Source organism: Hibiscus syriacus, unplaced genomic scaffold (assembly GCF_006381635.1).
Source record: "Hibiscus syriacus cultivar Baekdansim isolate YM2019G1 unplaced genomic scaffold, ASM638163v2 tig00117048_pilon, whole genome shotgun sequence".
In the NCBI taxonomy this organism is placed as follows: domain Eukaryota; kingdom Viridiplantae; phylum Streptophyta; class Magnoliopsida; order Malvales; family Malvaceae; genus Hibiscus; species Hibiscus syriacus.
The window spans coordinates 11727504-11747385 of record NW_024063538.1 but is presented as its reverse complement, the minus strand read 5'-3'; positions in this window follow the sequence as shown (position 1 = coordinate 11747385).

Here is a 19882-nt window from a genome sequence, read left to right as displayed (position 1 = left end):
TTGATAACGATTATATACCTTCATTTCTTTATCATTTCCATTTTCTTTTCTTAATTTCTTATTCTATTAATCATTTCTTTCTATAATTTGTGTAGATTGCTTATAAGTTCAAGTGTAGCATTTTAGTCTCTCCTAGATCGGGAAACAACAAGGCTGTTATATTCTCCATAATTGAAGAAACTTGGACAACCTTACATCAAATTCCTTTACACCAAACTTACTAAAACTAAGGATGATGTTTTTGTTTGTATGGTTAAGGTTATGGACGAAAATGGTCAATAATGGATGAAGTAATGTTGAAGAAAAGAAGGAATTAGTTTGTTAGAAATTTAGAAATATGAAAGGTGGAAGATGAATGCTTGGTGAAGATGACAATGGTGAATGAAGAAATATGAAATTTTGGTTAACAAACAAAGAAGGAATAACCTGTACTAAAAAGTATAAACCTAAACCTTATACATTCAATGTTTAAAGGACTTAGACCCATTTAGATAGCAATCTAAGAACCCGAAGTATCACAAGCTTGACCCGACAATAACATACTTGAAATATCAAGAAACATTTATAAGAAGAACCAACATTGAGAGAAAATCTCACAATAATTTTTATTCATAAAATGTCTAACCTTTGTACTTACAAAATTACAAAATATATAGATAAAGGAGAGATATGGTCGGCCATCACTTGTGGCTACAAAATAATCAAGTTTGAATTTAAAGCACAAATGAAAAACCACCATGTAACTTCCTTGTGCTGCCGCCCATTTGTGTGGCTGGTTTTGAATGATTTTAACACATTGAGCTAGTGGAGCTGAACGAAGCTAAAGTGAGCTGAATTCAGCTAGCTGAAAGTGTAGTGAGTTGATTTGAGCTGAGATGTGTTGCATACACTCCTATGAGGTTCAATCGAGCTAGGATTAAGACCTTACGTTGTTGCCCTTTATTGTTCCTATACGAAAAACATAATAACATCCATCAAAATAGGGTAAACTTATTGTAAACTTGGTAATAAGCCAAAAATACCATGGGAACACACTTATGAGCTATAAAACTTATTAAAAACATGAAGTAAGTAATATATATATAATGCAGACAGTTATATACCTAATAAAACTAATGCAAATGCATATAATTAATTAGTATAACTAAGGTGGTGTTACACGTCAGTATGTAACATATTCAAAAGCTTAGTTTCTAAGGCATAAGCATTATGGAATGATTCAAAAATTTGTAAACACTTGCAAGAAAGAACTTCCCTGAAATGCTTTGCCTTAAAACGTGAGATAGGACCTGTTGGTAAGTCCTCCGGATCAACTTCCATTGATGGCATAGGTGTGCTTACATCATCTATAGAAGAGATAAGAACCACAAGTATCTAGGAAAAATAGAAGGGTTTGACGCCACAAGTGTTACCACTTGATAAGTCAATAATGTCTTTAGAAATACTAAGTAAAAAAGAGAATAATTATCACAAGTGTATTTTATGAAAAGGGTTTTTTTACAATGAAATATGATAGCCTATGATGTAACGGTGATGTACACTTTATGATTTTATATATAGGAAAGAAGCAAAACAACCTTCAAAGTAAGCGAATGTCTCAAATAGAAAGGTTTGGCAGTTGATGTAAATGGAAGATGGTGGGATGTTTTAAATGAATATGAGAATTGTTTAAGATATGGAAAGCTGAAGGCTTATGAAAGAAGAACAATGGTGATGCTATAGTATATTTAGAAAGACTCTAAGGAGAACCAATGCTAAAAGGCATAGACCCCTCTATAATATGCTTTCTAAAGGGGTGATGAAAAGAACTTGGACCCACTAGATATCAATCTAGCACCACAAATATCAAATGGAAGAAAGGGATGGACGCCACAAGTATAGAGAATACTTGATAAGTCGATAAAAGCCACAAGGACTTGAATAAGAGAGTAATATCACTTGAATTAATAATCAAAAGTTGTGTGTTTACAAATGAAATGAAGTAGACTATTTATAAGGCTTAGAAGGGCCAGTCGAATGGTTACAAGAGGTTTCGGATAGCCTTGTGTATATTGAAAAAATCAGAATTTAATTAATTAAATACATGAATAATTAAGGTGATATTTCATGTAGATTGGAGGGACATATCCCTTGGCCGGATGATGCTTTCAACCCTTCAAAATTGGCACCTAAATGAAGCAACATATGCATTAGCTGAATGGTGAAGTCCCTTTATGCTTGGTGTGCCTAGAGAGCCCACATGCCTTGCATATACCTCTCTGGTCGTATGAGATGCATATGGATTTATATGAAGGTTATGGTGCAACCCTAGCCATATGATGAAGTGTGGTCTTGTGCAGTAGCCTTAGGCATGAAATGGTCTTCCTTCAAGCTTGTGTAAGTGTGTAGCTAGCTAACCAAGTAGGGGTTGGTTGTAAGTAAGCCTTCTAGTCGTGACCTCATAAGCTCCTTAGTATCACTTTCAGCTACCATCAGCTACCCATGTTGTCACTTTCAGCAACATAGCTTCAAATAGTCCATCTAGTGGATTTTAGCTCATCATTAGCTCCTCCAACTGAGTTAAGCTTTCCATTGCCTTTCATGAGCTTCCATTGTCATTATAAGCTAGTTGTGAGCTGGCATAGGATGCCAATCACTCCACCAAGTTGCCATCATATGTATCATCCTTAGATGTACCCATATGAATAAAGAAACTAAAGTAAATCAAAGGAAATAAGCTGGAATAAATGTTAATGTATGTTGTCATGTGTGAATGAGTGCTTGTGAGCTATGGAATGATATCATGAGCTATATATAAGATGTTATGATATTAATGAGCAAATATATATGTCTTTTGAGTTGAATGAAATTGTAATGAGCTAGGAAATGCTGGATTGATATGTTGCCATGTGTCAATGAGTACTTATGAACTATGAAATAATATCATGAGGTAAGTATAAGATGATGTGATATTAATGAGCTAATATATATGGATACAAAGCTAGTGAGCTAATATAAACATAACATGAGCTAAAAAAACATGACATGAGCTAATTAATGAATGAATGAATACATGATGCCATGACATGTAAATGATATGCAAACATAATAAATGAGTCTAAAATATATGTAAAACATAATATAAAGCCAAATAAAGATGTGGAAACATTGTTATGCATGAAAATCATATAGTATGCAATTGAATGATAACATGTGATTATTTCATCAGAGTTTAAGGTGAAAATGCATGCTTATAACATTAAATGATGTATATAAAAGATAATAAAGGATAAAGTAAGGATGAGATCCATTAAAATAAACTTTGAAGAACATCCAAGGTGTGATCAAGTCATAGAGAAAGTTGGAGCTAGTTTGGCTTGTATCATCCCTCTTCTTTTAAAAGATTTGTCCTCAAATCAAACTAGTTTCTCATTAAAGGCATTCTTAATGTAGAAAGGATTGAATTATTATGCTTTACTCCAAAATGTGCTTCAGATGAAATGTTCAACCTCTTAACTTTAATTTTTAAAATAAAAAGAAAAAAAATTATTGAGTTGAATCATCACGTTTGTTGGAAAATGTACAAGTCCCGTGAGATCCTTCTATGGTAACTTCACGTCCTTTGATGGGAGGACACAACTTTTGGGAACCATCACATCTTTTAGCTAAAGGAATCATCCTTTGGACTCCTCCTTTGCTTGAATCTTCGCAATACTTGAAAAGGGCTTCTAACTCTTCCAATGCGCTATTTGATTCATCATGATGGTTGGTGAAGAATCTTGACCTTTGATCTCCTTCAAGTAGGTGGATAAGGTTAAATTTTTTAAGCTTTGTGCTCTTCCAGATGATGGCTTATGAAAAGGTGGATAATGCTTGCTTTACACCCTTGTATTGGTTGAATTTGATGTACCAATCAATCTCAAAAAGAAGAAGGATATTGCCACCATAGATTGATAAGATAACACCATAGACATAAATCTAATTTCTACAAAATAAATCAATTTTAGTAAATAAAAAACTATTGACAAGATGAATGGAAATAGAAAACCAGGGTGGATGTTTAATGTGGATCAGTTGCTGGACGATGGAATTCTCCATTGGTTGTTAAATCTTGTTCAAGATTGGAATTGCACATGGGATGTCAAATAATATATCACTTGAAACTTTAAGTGGTATATCTTTTAGAATTCCAAATGACATAACTGTTGGAACTTCAAAGGACATGTTTCTTGACTCTTCAACTTGAAAAGATATGTCTTTTGAAATACCCTGCAAGGCAAAAGAAATAATAGTAGAAGAAGATTTGTAAGGTAAAAGTTTTCTTCCATTTTGCTTTTCTTCTATACATTCTTTCTTTTCAGATTTGTCAATTTCAAGTTGTCCACTTCTACTTGCAAAACCTATTTTTCAACCTAACATTTTCATCTCCAATTGTTATTGTCTCCTCAAAACGTTCTTCTTCAATGGCATTCTCTTTGATTTGCTTATTTCTCCTCATATCTTCAAAGCTTCTCTACATGACCTTCATTTTCTCCCATTTCTCTATGCGTGATTTGAGAGTGAGTTGGCATTCATGAACTTGATTTAAACTTAATGAAACCAAGGTGATCTTTCTTCTAAGGTGTAGAAGGGAGTACTCATTAGGGAAACCATCATGGATGGCTTTTTTATCGAATTGCCCAGGATTTCATCTTTATACCTTCTAATGGTGACCTTGGCTTCCCCTACATCATTTAACCATTCCAATTTGTAAGGGTGAGGATTCTTGGAAGTCTTTAAGCCTAATTTTTCCACCATGTGAGTGCTTTCTACATTGGTGCAACTTCATCCATCAATGATCACTATACAGACTTTATCTCCCACATGACATTTGGTATGGAAGATATTCTACCTTTTCCATCTTCTTTACTTTGAATGCTTAATGTTCTTTTGAAAACAAGGATGCTAGATGAAAGAGATTTGTTAGTGATAATAATAGAAAGAAATGTGTTGAATGACCTTACCAGAAATGCTCTAAAAACCCTCACTAGTTCACTCCAATGAAACTTGAATGATACTCAATCCGTTCGTGTTTTCACTCTAGGACTTTATGGCTTTTTCTTATTCTCTTATAGACTCCCACGCTCAAGCCTTTTTCCTTTCAATCTCCTTGTCTCAAGTTCTAAGTAAACTTTAATCAAAACTATCTCAAGTACCTTACTTGTTGTGTATCAGCTGTAAATGGTTAGTAGGTAGGGAAAATAAAATATAATATAATAAGGTGGCTTAGAAATAAGAGAGAAAAGAAGAAAGGGTTACTTACAGCACAAGTCACTTTGTAACCTTACTTTATATTATATTTACTTACTTATGCATTATATATTATTATGAGTATACATTTGCATATTAGTCTTATCATAACACGTGCATTCATGGTTTGCATCATTGATTGATATTCATGCATATAATCTATAGTTATAATAATATTCATTCATTATCATATGATGTATGAGTTATTATTATAACCTATAGTTCACATCTTTATAATATGCACATCATTGTTATATTATATAAGTTCATATAATTAACTTAATTTTTTATGTTATGTGTATAGGTATATTCGACCATAACTTGGGAGCTACATTAGAGCTAAATGGAGCATGTAACAACAATGAAACATATATAGGGACGTTTAGGAGAGCATAAGGAACTATTGGTGAGAAGTTCTCCAGAGACCCGTTAGCTCATAGCTGGATTGAGCTGAAGATTTGAGCTGCAAGGTGACTTCAATTCAGCTGGGGAGCTGCACCAACATCATCACCACACATGACACTTCAAATATGTCCTAAGTCAAAATTTGTGAAATCGTTCCTTTTCACGAATGGTTTCCACCTCAAGAGGTACCTTTTCACAAGGAGCTACCATAACGTTTACCATGCTACAAGTCACCTATGGCCAGCTCACCTCCAGCTCATTCGCACCCTAAGTAGCTCAAACATGAATGGTTACCTTTCCCAAACATTGTGACCTTTCATGAATGATGTTGTCCATGAATATGCCTTTTCATCTAAGAGCATGCTGGTGAAGAAATTGCAACCAATGGAGGCTTGAAACACCAAGGAACATGATATAAAGCTCCATGCCTATTCGACCACACACATGCCATGTACATGAGAGCTTTTGGTGCAAACATGAGGAGATACATCACCATTCGACCAAGTGAGATGTCTTCCTATCCTTAGATGAATAATCAAGTCCCTTTATGAAGGGTTAGCCGAACCATCACAAGCCCAAAGGACTCGATCATTCATTTTAAGCATTACGTACGTTCATTAAAAGTCATGTATCAACCGAATAGCTATGTAACCATTCGGCCAAGCCTTCTCATTTCCTATAAATAGAGTGGGTTGCAATCATTTGTAATCATCTCATCTCATATATAAAAATTACTCTTGTGAGTTATTTCTCTTCAAAGTTCTTTGTGAAGTTTATCGATTAAACAAGTATAATTCCTATACTTGTGTCATCATTCATTCCATCATGATTCCTAAATTCCTAGATTTATATCTAGTGGGTTGAAGACACTATCACCACCCCTCAAACAAGTTTGTGAAGACTGGGATTGTGCTCTTTAGCATTATTTCTTATTTGGCGTGTTTGAGATACAACAACAACACCATCTCCATTTCATCATCAACACCATCATCTTCATCCATCAACACCATCAATTCTACAACCATCTCTATCCTTTATTTATTTCATTTCATTCCTTATCTTTATCATTTCATTAATCTTCCTTTATTAGCCATTTTCCTTTTCTTATATATGTTGCAGCTAAGCTTATAGTTCAAGGACATCAGTACTTGTCAATCCTAGATCGGGACACAATAAGGCTTTCTACTCTCTTCTCCTTAAGCGTGTAGATCAGCCTTACATCAAGCGGTAATTAGAGCATAGTTGGATTGACAACAAAAGTGTTTAATGGCATGCAAAGCAAAAAAAATACTTCTTTAACAAAATTGGAGTGCAAAAGGAAAATAAAAGACAAAAAGAAGAAAAAAATTCAGAAAATAAGAAAAGAAAAAGAAAATCAAAAAGAGAATGCAACCCAAGGAAAGTGCTCTACCATTGCAAGTGCATCAAATAGGCCAAACAACACTAAGAGAAGATAACCTTATTGTTTTTTGAGAAAGGTTGAAGTAAGTGTTGTTTCTTGAATTGTAAGTCACCTATTCGTTTTCTATCCTTTCATTTTCATTGTCTTCAACCATTTCTTTCTTTTTAATACTTTAATTCTTTTCTTCTACCTTTTCATTCCTTCTATTCTTTTTACCCTAACCTATTTGCAGCCGACACACACAAGGAAAAGAATTAACTTGTTATAATATTGAGTAAGTTCTTCAAAGGACTTAGCAAGAGAAATTGAGTGGAAAAAGGCTATTGAGAGAGTGAGATCAGAAGAGGAATTGTTAAAAGCCAAGTCATATTCCCGAGAGTAAACATGAGTGTTGAGTGGAGTGATCTTATCATTTATTTTGACTGAAGATTGTGAGGCTTTGAAAGTATGCTGGTAAGGTTTTAATTTTCTTTATTTTATACTAACAATGTCTTATGATCTTCCATCTTTCCAAACATTATAGGACGAATAGCAAATGACAAACACCTTTCACACTCGTTCCCATATAAATGGTAAAGTGTGTCTTGTAGCTATTGAAGGAGGAAGTTGTACAAACATTGCAAGCACATACATGGTGAACAAATTGGAGCTTACAACGATTAAACATTCCAGCCCATATGAATTGCAATGGTTGCATGGCAAGGAAGAATTGAAGGTTACTGAACAAGTACTTGTTCCATTCTCACTTGGAAGTTACAAGCGGGTTGTCCATGATGGTTTCACAAACCGATACTCTTTCTTTCGTAATGAAAGGAAAATCATCTTGACTCCACTATCTCCTAGCCGAGTAAATGAAGATCAAAACACTTTGAAGAAGAACATTGAAACAATGAAAGAACAACTTAAAGACAATGCAACTGTAGAATGTTTGGAGAAATATTTAAATGAACAAAAACATTTTGAAGTTGAACAAAATGATAGAGTTGAAAATGATGAACATAGAGTGGATGCTGAAACCATTGGAATTGAAAAGAATGAATCTGGAGGAAAATATGAGAGTGAAGAACAATTTTTATCTAACCTTACTTCTTCTCCTATTCTCTCGTTTGTTTTGCAGGATAGTTCAAGAAATATATCTTTTCAAGGAGATGATTCAAAAATCATGGCTTTTGGAAAACCAAAAGATGTGAATTTTGAAGAACCAATAGCCATGACTTTTGGGGATTGACAAAACATGTCTCTTGATATTACAAAGGTTTTTCCATTTGAAGCTCCAAAAGAAGCATCACTTGAAGTTCCAAGAGTTGTGTTCGTTGACAATCCAAGTGCATTGCCAATGCATAAAAGAATTCAGCAACCAACTCCCATTAAACATCCACCCTGGCTTGATATTTCTATTCATATTGTCAATAGTTTTTCCTTTACATGTTTTGATTTATTTTGTAGTAATTTGATTCATATGTATGGTATTATCTTATCACTTGGTGATGGCAAGGTCATTTGAGAATGCCTATGGATGAAACGAAAGATCAAGGATGATTATTCTAACCATGAAATTGCAGATTTTTCTTTGATTTTTTGAATGTTCCAAGCGACACAACTTATCAAATTGGGATGCTAGGGGACGTGACCTTCAAAGAGCCAAGAGATGCAAGGCAAAGGGAGACATTTATCATCTAAAGAACTTGACTTATGAGGATTCTAAGGACATTTCCATTCCAAGAGTTATAACCTCTCATGATTCAATGAATACACCTATTGGAGGACCAAGGAACATGACTTTTGGGGACATGCTCATTAAAAGTAACATATCTTATGATTCAAAATACATCACTTTTCGCCATCCAAAAGATGTGAAAAGGGAGTATACCTTTAACTTTCTAATGATTAATATTTCCCTAACTTATAAAAGTCTTATTTCTTTCCAGGACAAGGAGGTTCAAGGTAGTAAGTCAAGGTTCATAACTTTTCACAAGGATCATTTCACAGATCTTTTTGAAAGGGAATGTGTTGAACAAGATGATATTGAATTGATACATTTTGAAAACAAATCAACAACGTTTGAATGGATAATCACTAAGGAGAAGTCACCTTTCGATTCGAGGACAAATCGCCCAAAAGAATGGGAGGGTGATGTGATTCTGTCTAGCAACAACTTTCTCCATAACATACTCACATCATTGAAGATTCATCAAGCTCAAAATAAGGGAGTTCTACCTTACTTTATATTATATTTACTTACTTATGCATTATATATTATTATAAGTATACATTTGCATATTAGTCTTATCATAACATGTGCATTCATGGTTTGTATCATTGATTAATATTCATGCATATAATCTATAGTTATAATAATATTCATTCATTATCATATAATGTATGAGTTATTATTATAACCTATAGTTCACATCTTTATAATATGCACATCTTCATTACATTATATAAGTTCATATATTTATCTTAATTCTTTATGTTATGTGTATAGGTATATTCGGCCATAACTTGGGAGCTACATTAGAGCTAAATGGAGCATGTAACAACAAGGAAACTTACATAGGGACGTTTATTAGACCATAAGGAACCATTGGTGAGAAGTTGTCTGAAGACCCGTGAGCTCATAGCTGGATTGAGCTGAATATTTGAGATGCAAGATGACTTCAATTTAGTTGGGGAGCTGTACCAACATCATCACCAATCAGGACACTTAAAATATGTCATAAGTCAAAATTTGTGAAATCGTACATTTTCACGAATAGTTGCTACCTCAAGAGGTACCTTTTCATAAGGAGCTTCCATAACGTTCACCATGCTACAAGTCACCTATTGCCAACTCACCTCCAGCTCATTCACACCCTAAGTAGCTCAAACATGAAGGGTTACGTTTCCCAAACATTGTGACCTTTCATGAATGATGCTGCCCATGAATATGCCTTTTCATCTAAGAGCATGCTGGTGAAGAAATTGTAACCAATGGAGGCTTAAAACACCAAGGAACATGATATAAAGCTCCATGCCTATTCGGCCACACACATACCATACACATGAGAGCTTTTGGCACCAACATGAGGATATACATCACCATTCAGCCAAGGGAGATGTCTTCCCATCCTTAGCCGAATCATCAAGTCCCTTTATGAAGGGTTAGCCAAACCATCACAAGCCCAAAGGACTCAATCAGTCATTTTAAGCATTATCTACTTTCATTAAAAGTCATGTATTAACCGAATAGTTATGTAACCATTCGGCCAAGCCCTCTCCTTTCCAATATATAGAGTGGCTTGCCATTATTTTTAATCATCTTATCTTATATATAAAAATTACTCTTGTGAGTTATTTATCTTCAAAGTTCTTTGTGAACTTTATCGATTAAACAATTATAATTCCTATACTTGTGGCGTCATTCCTTCCATCCTGATTCCTAAATTCCTATATTAATATCTAGTGGGTTGAAGACACTATCACCACCCCTCAAACAAGTTTGTGAAGACCGGGATTGTGCTCTTTAGCATTATTTCTTCTTTGGCGTGTTTGAGATACAACAACACCGTCTCTATTTCATCATCAACACCATCATCTTCATCCATCAAGACGATCAATTCCGCAACCATCTCTATCATTTATTTATTTCATTTCATTCCTTATCTTTATCATTTCATTAATATTCCTTTATTAATCATTTTCCTTTTTATTATCTATGTTGCAGCTAAGCTTATAATTCAAGGACATCAGTACTTGTCAATCCTAGATCGGGACACAATAAGGCTATCTACTCTCTTCTCCTAAAGCGTGTATACCAACCTTACATCAGTAAGGAGGATGTATCCTTTATGATTATGTATCTAGGAATGAAGCAAAACAACCTGCAAAGTAAGTGAATGGATCAAATATAAAGGTTTTGTAATTGATGTAAATAGAAGATGGTGAGTTATTTTAAATGAACATGGAATTTTTTAAGGTATGAAAATGTGAAGGCTTATGAAAGAAGGATAACGTTGATGTTATAGTATCTTTAGAAAGACTCTAAGCAGAACTAATGCTAAAGAGCACAGACTCATCTCAATATGCTTTCTAACTGGGTGATAAAAAGAACTTGGACCCATTAGATATCAATCGGGGAACCACAAGTATCAAATGAAAGAAAGGGATGGACGCCACAAGTATAAAATACTTGATAAGTCGATAAAAGTCATAAGGACTTGAGAAAAGAGAGTAATCTCACTTGAATTAATAATCAAAAGTTGTGTGTTTACATGTGTCCAAATCATCGTCTCCGGAAGCTGCTGTAACTGCTCCAATAATTGTACTACCTTGGTAGTAATAAAATTATTTTTCCTAATGCACTTCATCATCACAAGTGCACCAGATGTGAATTTTAAAACTCCATCTCTCATAGTGACTACTGAACCTTTAGATTCCAAGGCTCACAAATATATGAGATTTTTCTTCAAACTGGGCACGTATCGGACATCAGTCAGAACTATGGTTGATATATCTTGATTTTTCAATCTAAATGAACCTATCCCAACAGTTTTACAGGCATTGTCATTTCCCATATGAACAACTCCTACATTTAGTTCTATAAAATCAGAGAACCACTCCCGATTGGGGACATATGATAGTTGCAACCCGAATATAATATCAACTCATCTGAATGTAATGACGTTAGAAACCAATGATATGTTAGTCATTGGCATCATGCTCTGCAACAAATTCATCTAGAGTAGATTTTTCTTTCTTTCTTCAGCTTCGAAAAATCTTTCTTCCAATGGTCTTTCTCATGACAAATGACACATTCATCTTTTCCCAGTTCGACTTTGGTCTCCCTCTCCCCTTTGGATTTTGACTTTTCAATCGACCTCTTGCCACCAAGGCCTCTGCTGCTTCGTACTTGTTCTCTTTAGTTTTCTTCCTGAGCTCATAACTATACAAAGCATCAGTTACATCTTTAAGGGTAACATTATCCTTACCATGAAGTAACATATGCCTAAATGAAGCAACATGTGTCTTGGCCGAATGGTGAGGACCCTTGATTCTTTGCACACCTATAGAGCGAACATGCCTTGTACACACCTTGTCGGTCATATGAGATGTACATGGTTCTCTAGTAAGCTTATGGTGACCCCGTGCATACGATGAAGTGTGGTCATGTGCAGCATCCTTAGGCGTGTGATGGTCTTCCTTCAAGCTTGTGTAGGTGTGAAACTATCTAAGCAAGTAGAGGATGATTATGAGTGAGCCATCTAGCCGTGGCCTCCTAAGCTCCTTAGCATCACTTTCAGCTACTCTAAGCTACCCATGTTGTCACTTTCAACAACTTAGCTTCAAATAGTCCATCTACTTAACTTTAGCTCGTCCTTAGCTCCTCTAGTTGAGTTGAGCTTTCCATTACCTTTCATGAGTTTCCATGGTCATTGTGAGCTAGTTGTGAGCTGCCATAGGATGCCAATCACTCCACCAAGCTGTCATCATATGTGCCACCCTTGGATGTACCTATATGAATAAACAAACTAAGGTAAATTAAAGGAAACGAACTGGAATAAATGTTAATACATGTTGTCGTGTGTGAATGAGTCCTTTGTTAGGACCATCGGCGCACCCCATGGGGTAAGGGAAACAAAACTCGATGGTCTCACTAGCGATCCAAGTACAAAAAAATTGAAATCAGGAGAAAGGGATGCAAATACTTACAGCGGGTTCCTTGAAAAACAACAACAGTAAATACTGGTGGTGTAGATCGGCTTGAATAGCAAGCCTCCACGAAATCACATCTCGGCCTCTACTCAGTTCACCCGATTTAGAGCAATCTTTGTTTTCCCCAAAACTATTTTGAGAGAAAACGGCTGAAGGTGTTTTGTGTGTATGTTAAAAATGGTTTCTAGACCTAACACACCCTTTTATATCTATTACCCTAACAACTTAGGGCTTTTAAAGTTATTTCAAATTAATTAATAAAATATTATTTAAATAATTCGATTAAATATACATTAAAGACTTATAATCTAAATTATAATCTTTAATGTTTATTTAAATAACTTATTTAATTATTCTGAGTTATATAAACCAATTTAAAGAGTTGTAATCTAAATTACATTCTTTTAATGCTTACTTATTATATATTCGGGATAATTAAAGTCATTTGTATATCATATATATATATCATAACTCTAGATATATTTTAGTAACATGCAACAAATTGTACATTTTTCCTCATTTCAATCCTAGGGTGTGACCCTGTAGGTTCTTGTAACGTTAGTAGTAATTATTAGAACAATTATAATATTACATACAATGAGTGACATCTAGCAATATATCATTTTAACCTAAGTTACAAGAATTTATGATTCGACATATCATCTTCGTGATTAACTCTTTTATGTATTACATCCTTTTGTCCTTTATATCTAGAATAGGCACAAGTCTTAGAATTGTCACACTTGTATAGCCCATCTATTATTTCCTGATATCTAAAGTAGACTATAATTAACGAATAATTTATGATATCACATATCAACTTGTTCGAGAATGGCCATGTATTTAAATTCTCACTCAATAAAGTGGCATGTGATATACTTCCTATTATGTAGGAAGGACGAATCCTATCTTAACCATATACACCCCACTACATATATCGAGATATATTCAATAACAATCTTTATAGTGCAACCAGTTACGGAACATGTTTAATTGTATCAAAACATACAACAATATATGTTGGGATGACATTGATCTCAAGTATGAGGATCATACATATAGTCATCAACATGAGCAATATTATGACCGTTACATAATAATCCAAGACATATGCTCATGACGGGTCAATCCAATACATTGTTCTCTAACAATATAATCTTGTATCAATTTTGACATCTCTATGTGAATGACAACTCCTTGTCATCAATCAATAACATGTTAGTCTTAAGCGTATTATTATTGTTCATGCCCATAATAATACTTGAATATGGATCTTTAAATAATGTTATTATATGGAATTTATTATCTTTTAGTTTATGTTAAACACAAACATATAATTGAAAAAATAGTGGCAATGCCTTTATTCAATAAAATTGGTAAATAAATGTATTATTACAATCATCATATGATTGGTCTTTGGGCATACTCTAATAATCTCCCACTAGCACTAAGACCAATCACTTACATATCTAATATCGAGTGACTCGGTGTGACGATCATGCCTCTACTGTGTAAGAGGCTTCGTCAAGGGATCAACAATTATGTCATCCGTGTCTACTTTGCATATTTCCACATCTCCTCGATCTATTATCTCTCGAATAAGATGAAAACGCCTAAGAATACGTTTAGATCGTTGATGAGATCTGGGTTCCTTTACTTGTCAATAGCTCTATTATTGTCACAACGGAGTTCTACAACATCTGATATGCTAGGAACAAGCCCTAATTCCATTATGAACATTTTTATCCAAACAACCTCTTTTGCTGCTTCACTGGCTGCAATGTATTCAGCCTCTATTGTAGAATCAGCTACTGTGTCTTGCTTCAAACTTTTCTAGCGCACAACACCTCCGTTAAGACAAAACTCAAAACCCGATTGCGATCGTGAGTCATCATTGTCAGTTTGGAAGCTGGCATCAGTGTAACCTTTTATACAAAGCTCTTCCTCCCCTTCATAGAGAAGAAAACTATCCTTAGTTCTTCTTAAGTACTTAAGGATATTTTTAATTGCAACCCAATGATTTTCAGCAGGGTTCGCTTGATACCGACTCATCATGCTTAAAGCATACGATACATCTGGTTGAGTACATATCATGGAATACATGATAGAACCAATAGCCGAAGCATATGGAATCTTATTCATCCGTTCTCTTTCTTGTGGAGTTGAAGGACACATTTCCTTCGAAAGAGAAATGCCATGTCTCATAGGCAAAAATCGTCTATTGGATTCTTCCATACTGAACCTTTTTAGAACTTTGTCTATATATGTACTTTGAATTAGACATAGAAGTCGTCTTGATCTATCTCTATAGATCTTAACTCCTAAGATATACACTGCCTCACCCAAATATTTCATAGAAAAACAACTACTTAACCAAGTCTTAATAGATTGTAATGTAGGTATATCGTTTCCTATTATGAGTATGTCATATACATACAAGATTAGGAAGGAGACAATGCTACCACTAGCCTTCTTATAAATATAAGGCTCATCTTCATTTCTGATAAAACCAAACTCTTTGATTGAATCATTGAAACGAATATTCCAGCTTCGAGAAGCTTGTTTTAGTCCATAAATAGACCTTTGTAGCTTACAAACCTTTCCGATATTTCCTGGAATGACAAAACCTTCTGGTTGTATCATATATACATCCTCTTCAAGTTTTTCATTAAGGAAGGCAGTTTTGACGTCCATTTGCCAAATTTCATAATCATGGAATGCATCTATTGCGAGCAAGATCCGTATGGACTTAAACATAACTACAAGAGAGAATGTTTCATCATAGTATACACAAAGAACTTGTCAAAAACCTTTAACGACTAATCGGCCCTTGTATGTTTGTACATTACCATCCATGTCGGTTTTCTTCTTGAAAACCCATTTACACCCTATAGGTTTGACCCATTCAGGTAGTTCAATCAAAGTCCATACTTGGTTTACTGACATGGAATCCATCTTAGATCTCATGGATTCAAGCCATTTCTGAGAGTCTGGGCTAGACACTGCCTCTTGATAAGTCTTGGGTTCATCTTGATCCATAAGAAGAACATCTCAATGTGTCGTAACGAGAAATCCAAATCTCGCAGGTGCATGATGTTCTCTTGTAGTTCTACGCAGTGGTTGTGTTTCTAAATCTGTTGAATGCTCCTCAACAACTTGTGAAACATGTTCAACTTCAAGTTCATTTATTTGTTGTTCTTGAACTTCTCCAAGCTCAATATTTCTACCCTTCCCTTTCTTTGAGAGAAATTTTGTTTCTAGAAAAACTCCTGTTCAAGCAACAAACACTTTGTTCTTGTTAGGGTTGAAGAAATAGTATCCCTTAGTTTCTTTAGGATATCCAACAAATATGCACTTATGAGATTTTAGTTCGAGCTTTGTAGACAAATGATGTTTTACATAAGCTTCACAACCCCAAATCTTCATAAAAGACATACTGGGACATTTCCTAGTCCATATCTTATATGGTGTCTTTTGAACCGATTTAGATGAAACACGATTTAGTGTGAAAGCGACTGTTTCAAGTGCATGTCCCCAAAAAGAAGTCAGGAGATAATTATGACTCATCATCAATCGAACCATGTCTAAGAATGTTTGATTACTTCTTTCAGAAACTCCATTCCATTATGGTGTACCAGGTGGTGTAAGTTGCGAGACAATCCCACATTCTTTTAGGAGTTCATCAAACTCTATGCTTAAGTATTCTCCACCTCGATCTGATCAAAGTGCCTTAATACTCTTGCCTAGTTAATTTTGTACTTCATTTTGAAATTCCTTAAACTTTTCAAGGGCTTCAGATTTATGGCGCATAAGATAGATATACCCATACCGACTGAAGTCATCAATGAAAGTAATGAAGTAATGGAATCCACCTCTGGCTTGTGTATTCATTGGTCCACATAGATCACTATGTATTGACCCCAATAAATCACTTGATCACTCACCTTTACTATTAAAAGGAGCTTTAGTCATTTTTCCCAACAAGCAAGATTCACATACATCATATTGTTCAAAAATAAATGAATCTAAGAATCCATATTTATGGAGTTTTGATATGAATTTCTCACTTATATGGCCTAAACGACAATGCCAAAGATAAGTTTGATTCAAGTCATTTATTTTTGATCTCTTAGTATTTATGTTATAAATTGTGTTTTCTTGATCCAAAATATAGAGACCATTAACCAATTGTGTCAAACCATAAAAAACACTATTGAGATAAAAAGAACAACAATTATTCTTAATAATAATCTCAAAGCAAATCTTGTCCAAACAAGAAATAGAAATAATGTTCTTAGTCAAACTAGGCACATAATATCAATCCTCTAAATTTAAATCAAGTCCACTAGGAAATGATAAAACATATGTCCCTATAGCTAATGCATCAAATCTTGCTCTACTTCGCACTCGTAGGTCCATGTCTCCTTTAGCCAGATTCTTTCTCTTTTGCAGTCCCTGTACAGAAGTACAAATATGAGAACCATAACTGTTATCTAATACTCAAGAAGTAGATGTTGACAAATTAACATCAATAACATAAATACATGAAACAAACGTTTCGTTTTCTTTTTCCTTCTTAACCTCTTCAAGGTAAAAAGGGTAGTTTCTCTTCCAGTGTCCGGTCTTATCGCAATGGAAACATTTTTCTTCCTTGCTAACTACCCCTTTGGGTTTCAATGCATTTATCCTTTTTGGTTTGGTTTTACCATTGCCTTTAGACTTTACCACTACCTTTTTCTTTCCCTTTCCTTTAACCTTGTGGACCATCGTAATGGGCTTAGGTTCAACCTTTTTCATGTTACTTTCAGCAGTTCGTAACATGCCAAGTAACTGTGTCAAAGTCTTGTTAATTTCATTCATGTTGAAATTAAGAACAAATTAGCTAAAGCTATCTGGAAACGATTGCAGGATAACATCGGTAGCTAATTCATCTTTGAGAAGAAATCCCAGCTTTTCTAAAGTTTAGATATAGCCCATCATCTTGATGACATGAGCTCCCACAGGAGTTCCCTCTACAATTTTGCATTGAAATATAGCTTTAGAGGTCTCATATCTCTCTTGACGTGTTTGCCCTTCATATATTTCTTTGAGATTTTGAATCATCTCATATGCAACCATGTCCTTATATTGCTTCTGAAGCTCATGAGTCATGGTGGAAAGCATTAGATCTCCAACATATAACATATCATCCATATGTTTCTTGAATTTATCTTTGTTATCTCTTGAAGCATTAGTTGCCGGTTCATCAGGAACAGGTTCCTCAATGATATATTCCTTCCTTTCCTGTTTGAGAACAATTCTCAAATTTCGAAACCAGTTGTTAACTTCCTAAAAAGGCTACTTTTAAAGCCTTTTTCACTTAAGTTATTGTTTGTTTAAAAGCTCAATTTAGTCATTTTAGGATCATGTTGGTGAATATAGTTGCATTTGTGGTGGTTGTGCTATTTTATTTCTTAATGGTGTTGTTTGAGGGAAAGGTGCAGTTTGTTTATGGTGTGCAGGGAATGGCAAGAAAAAGGATTCTTTGGGAAGTAATGCTGTGGCATCACACGTTGTTAAAGCATATTGAAATGCCTTGGCATTTATGGCGTAGAAAAAGTCAAAAAGATATTTCTGCATAAGGACAGCTAGCACTGGACAGCTGTCTCTGCACGTGAAAGACTGCTGTAACCGCCTGCCAGAGCTGCCAAAGGACCACTGCCACTTGGAGGATAAGGTTCATGCACAACATGTGATTCTAGGGGTATGAGGGGTATTTTGCACCCAACAACCTCATCATTACCCCTAGATATTTTTATTATATATGACACCTCATGGGAGAGAAAAAAAAGGGGGGACAAAGAGCACACGCATAGAGCAGGAAAAAATCACATTTTTATTTTCTCTTTTCCTTTCTTCTTCCTTGGGATATTCCTCCATTGATAAAGCTCCAAGGAGTGGCAAGCTAGGCGCCGGAAGGAGATAGCGAGCTAGGTGGTTCGTGGTGGCCGAGAGGAGACCTCCGGTGGCGCGTCGAAGGCTTCTTCTCACTTCTCTTTTGCTGCTATTTTTCTATTAATTTGTGGGTTGTTGAAACAAATATTTTTATGACTTTCTGTTTGGATATTTCGAACCCCAGCATGAACTAACTTATTTGGTGGTGGTTGGTTGAACGATTGTTTAAACTTTATTTTTTAGGGTATATTTAAGTTTATTTTGGGTTCTTTATTTGCTTTGCTTATGAACGCTTCACCATCTAGACTTGTAAGAGGCATGGAAATGTCCATCTCTTAGATGAAGGTTAGGTATTCGGAAGAATCCTAAGCTAAAAACACTTGTAAGTATTCGGAAGAAACGCAAGATAAGATCCTCATAAGCAATGGGTTATGGTATTTTCAAGGGGCTTTGAACCGGCTTAGGAATATTATAACTTAATCCCTTAGATCTCGGAAGAGACTAGGATAGGATTTTAATGACTAAAAAGGGTGTCTTTATCAATAGGGTAGGCTGTCCAACATCGTTGAGTGAGAGCAGATGCCTTGGCATCCTATTCTGTTAGGTTATTTTGAACACCTTAGGAAAGCCCTGTCGAGTAAGTAAAGACAAGATAGCTTAAATATACTTGATAAATAAGTTTAGCAACCTTAGACCAATCCTTACCATTCATTTCATTGGAAGCTTGTGACGTGAGGATTATTTTCTTCTTATTTTATTTATTTTATTTATCTTTTTATTTACTGTTTTTACCCTTTTTCATTGCCTTGACATTTCACCATACTCAATATTAAACATCCATCATTGCCACTGCATTTCCATTTGCTACATCATCACACCATCTATCCATATCCACCAGCATACACATATCCATTACCGTGACATTTGTATATATGAAGACTAACTATACTTAGATAATTTAGTTCGTTGCTTTGGTTAGACTTTCGTAATTTCACCCAATCCCTATGGAGACGATACTCACTCATCATTATATTACTTGAGCGATTGTGTATACTTGCACATTATTTGCGTATATTTTTATAGTACTCACAACACGCGAACAAGTTTTTGGCGCTGTTGCCGGGGATTGGCAGCCTGAAGTTATTTAGTTTTTCCAGAGCATTTTATTTTGTTTTGCAT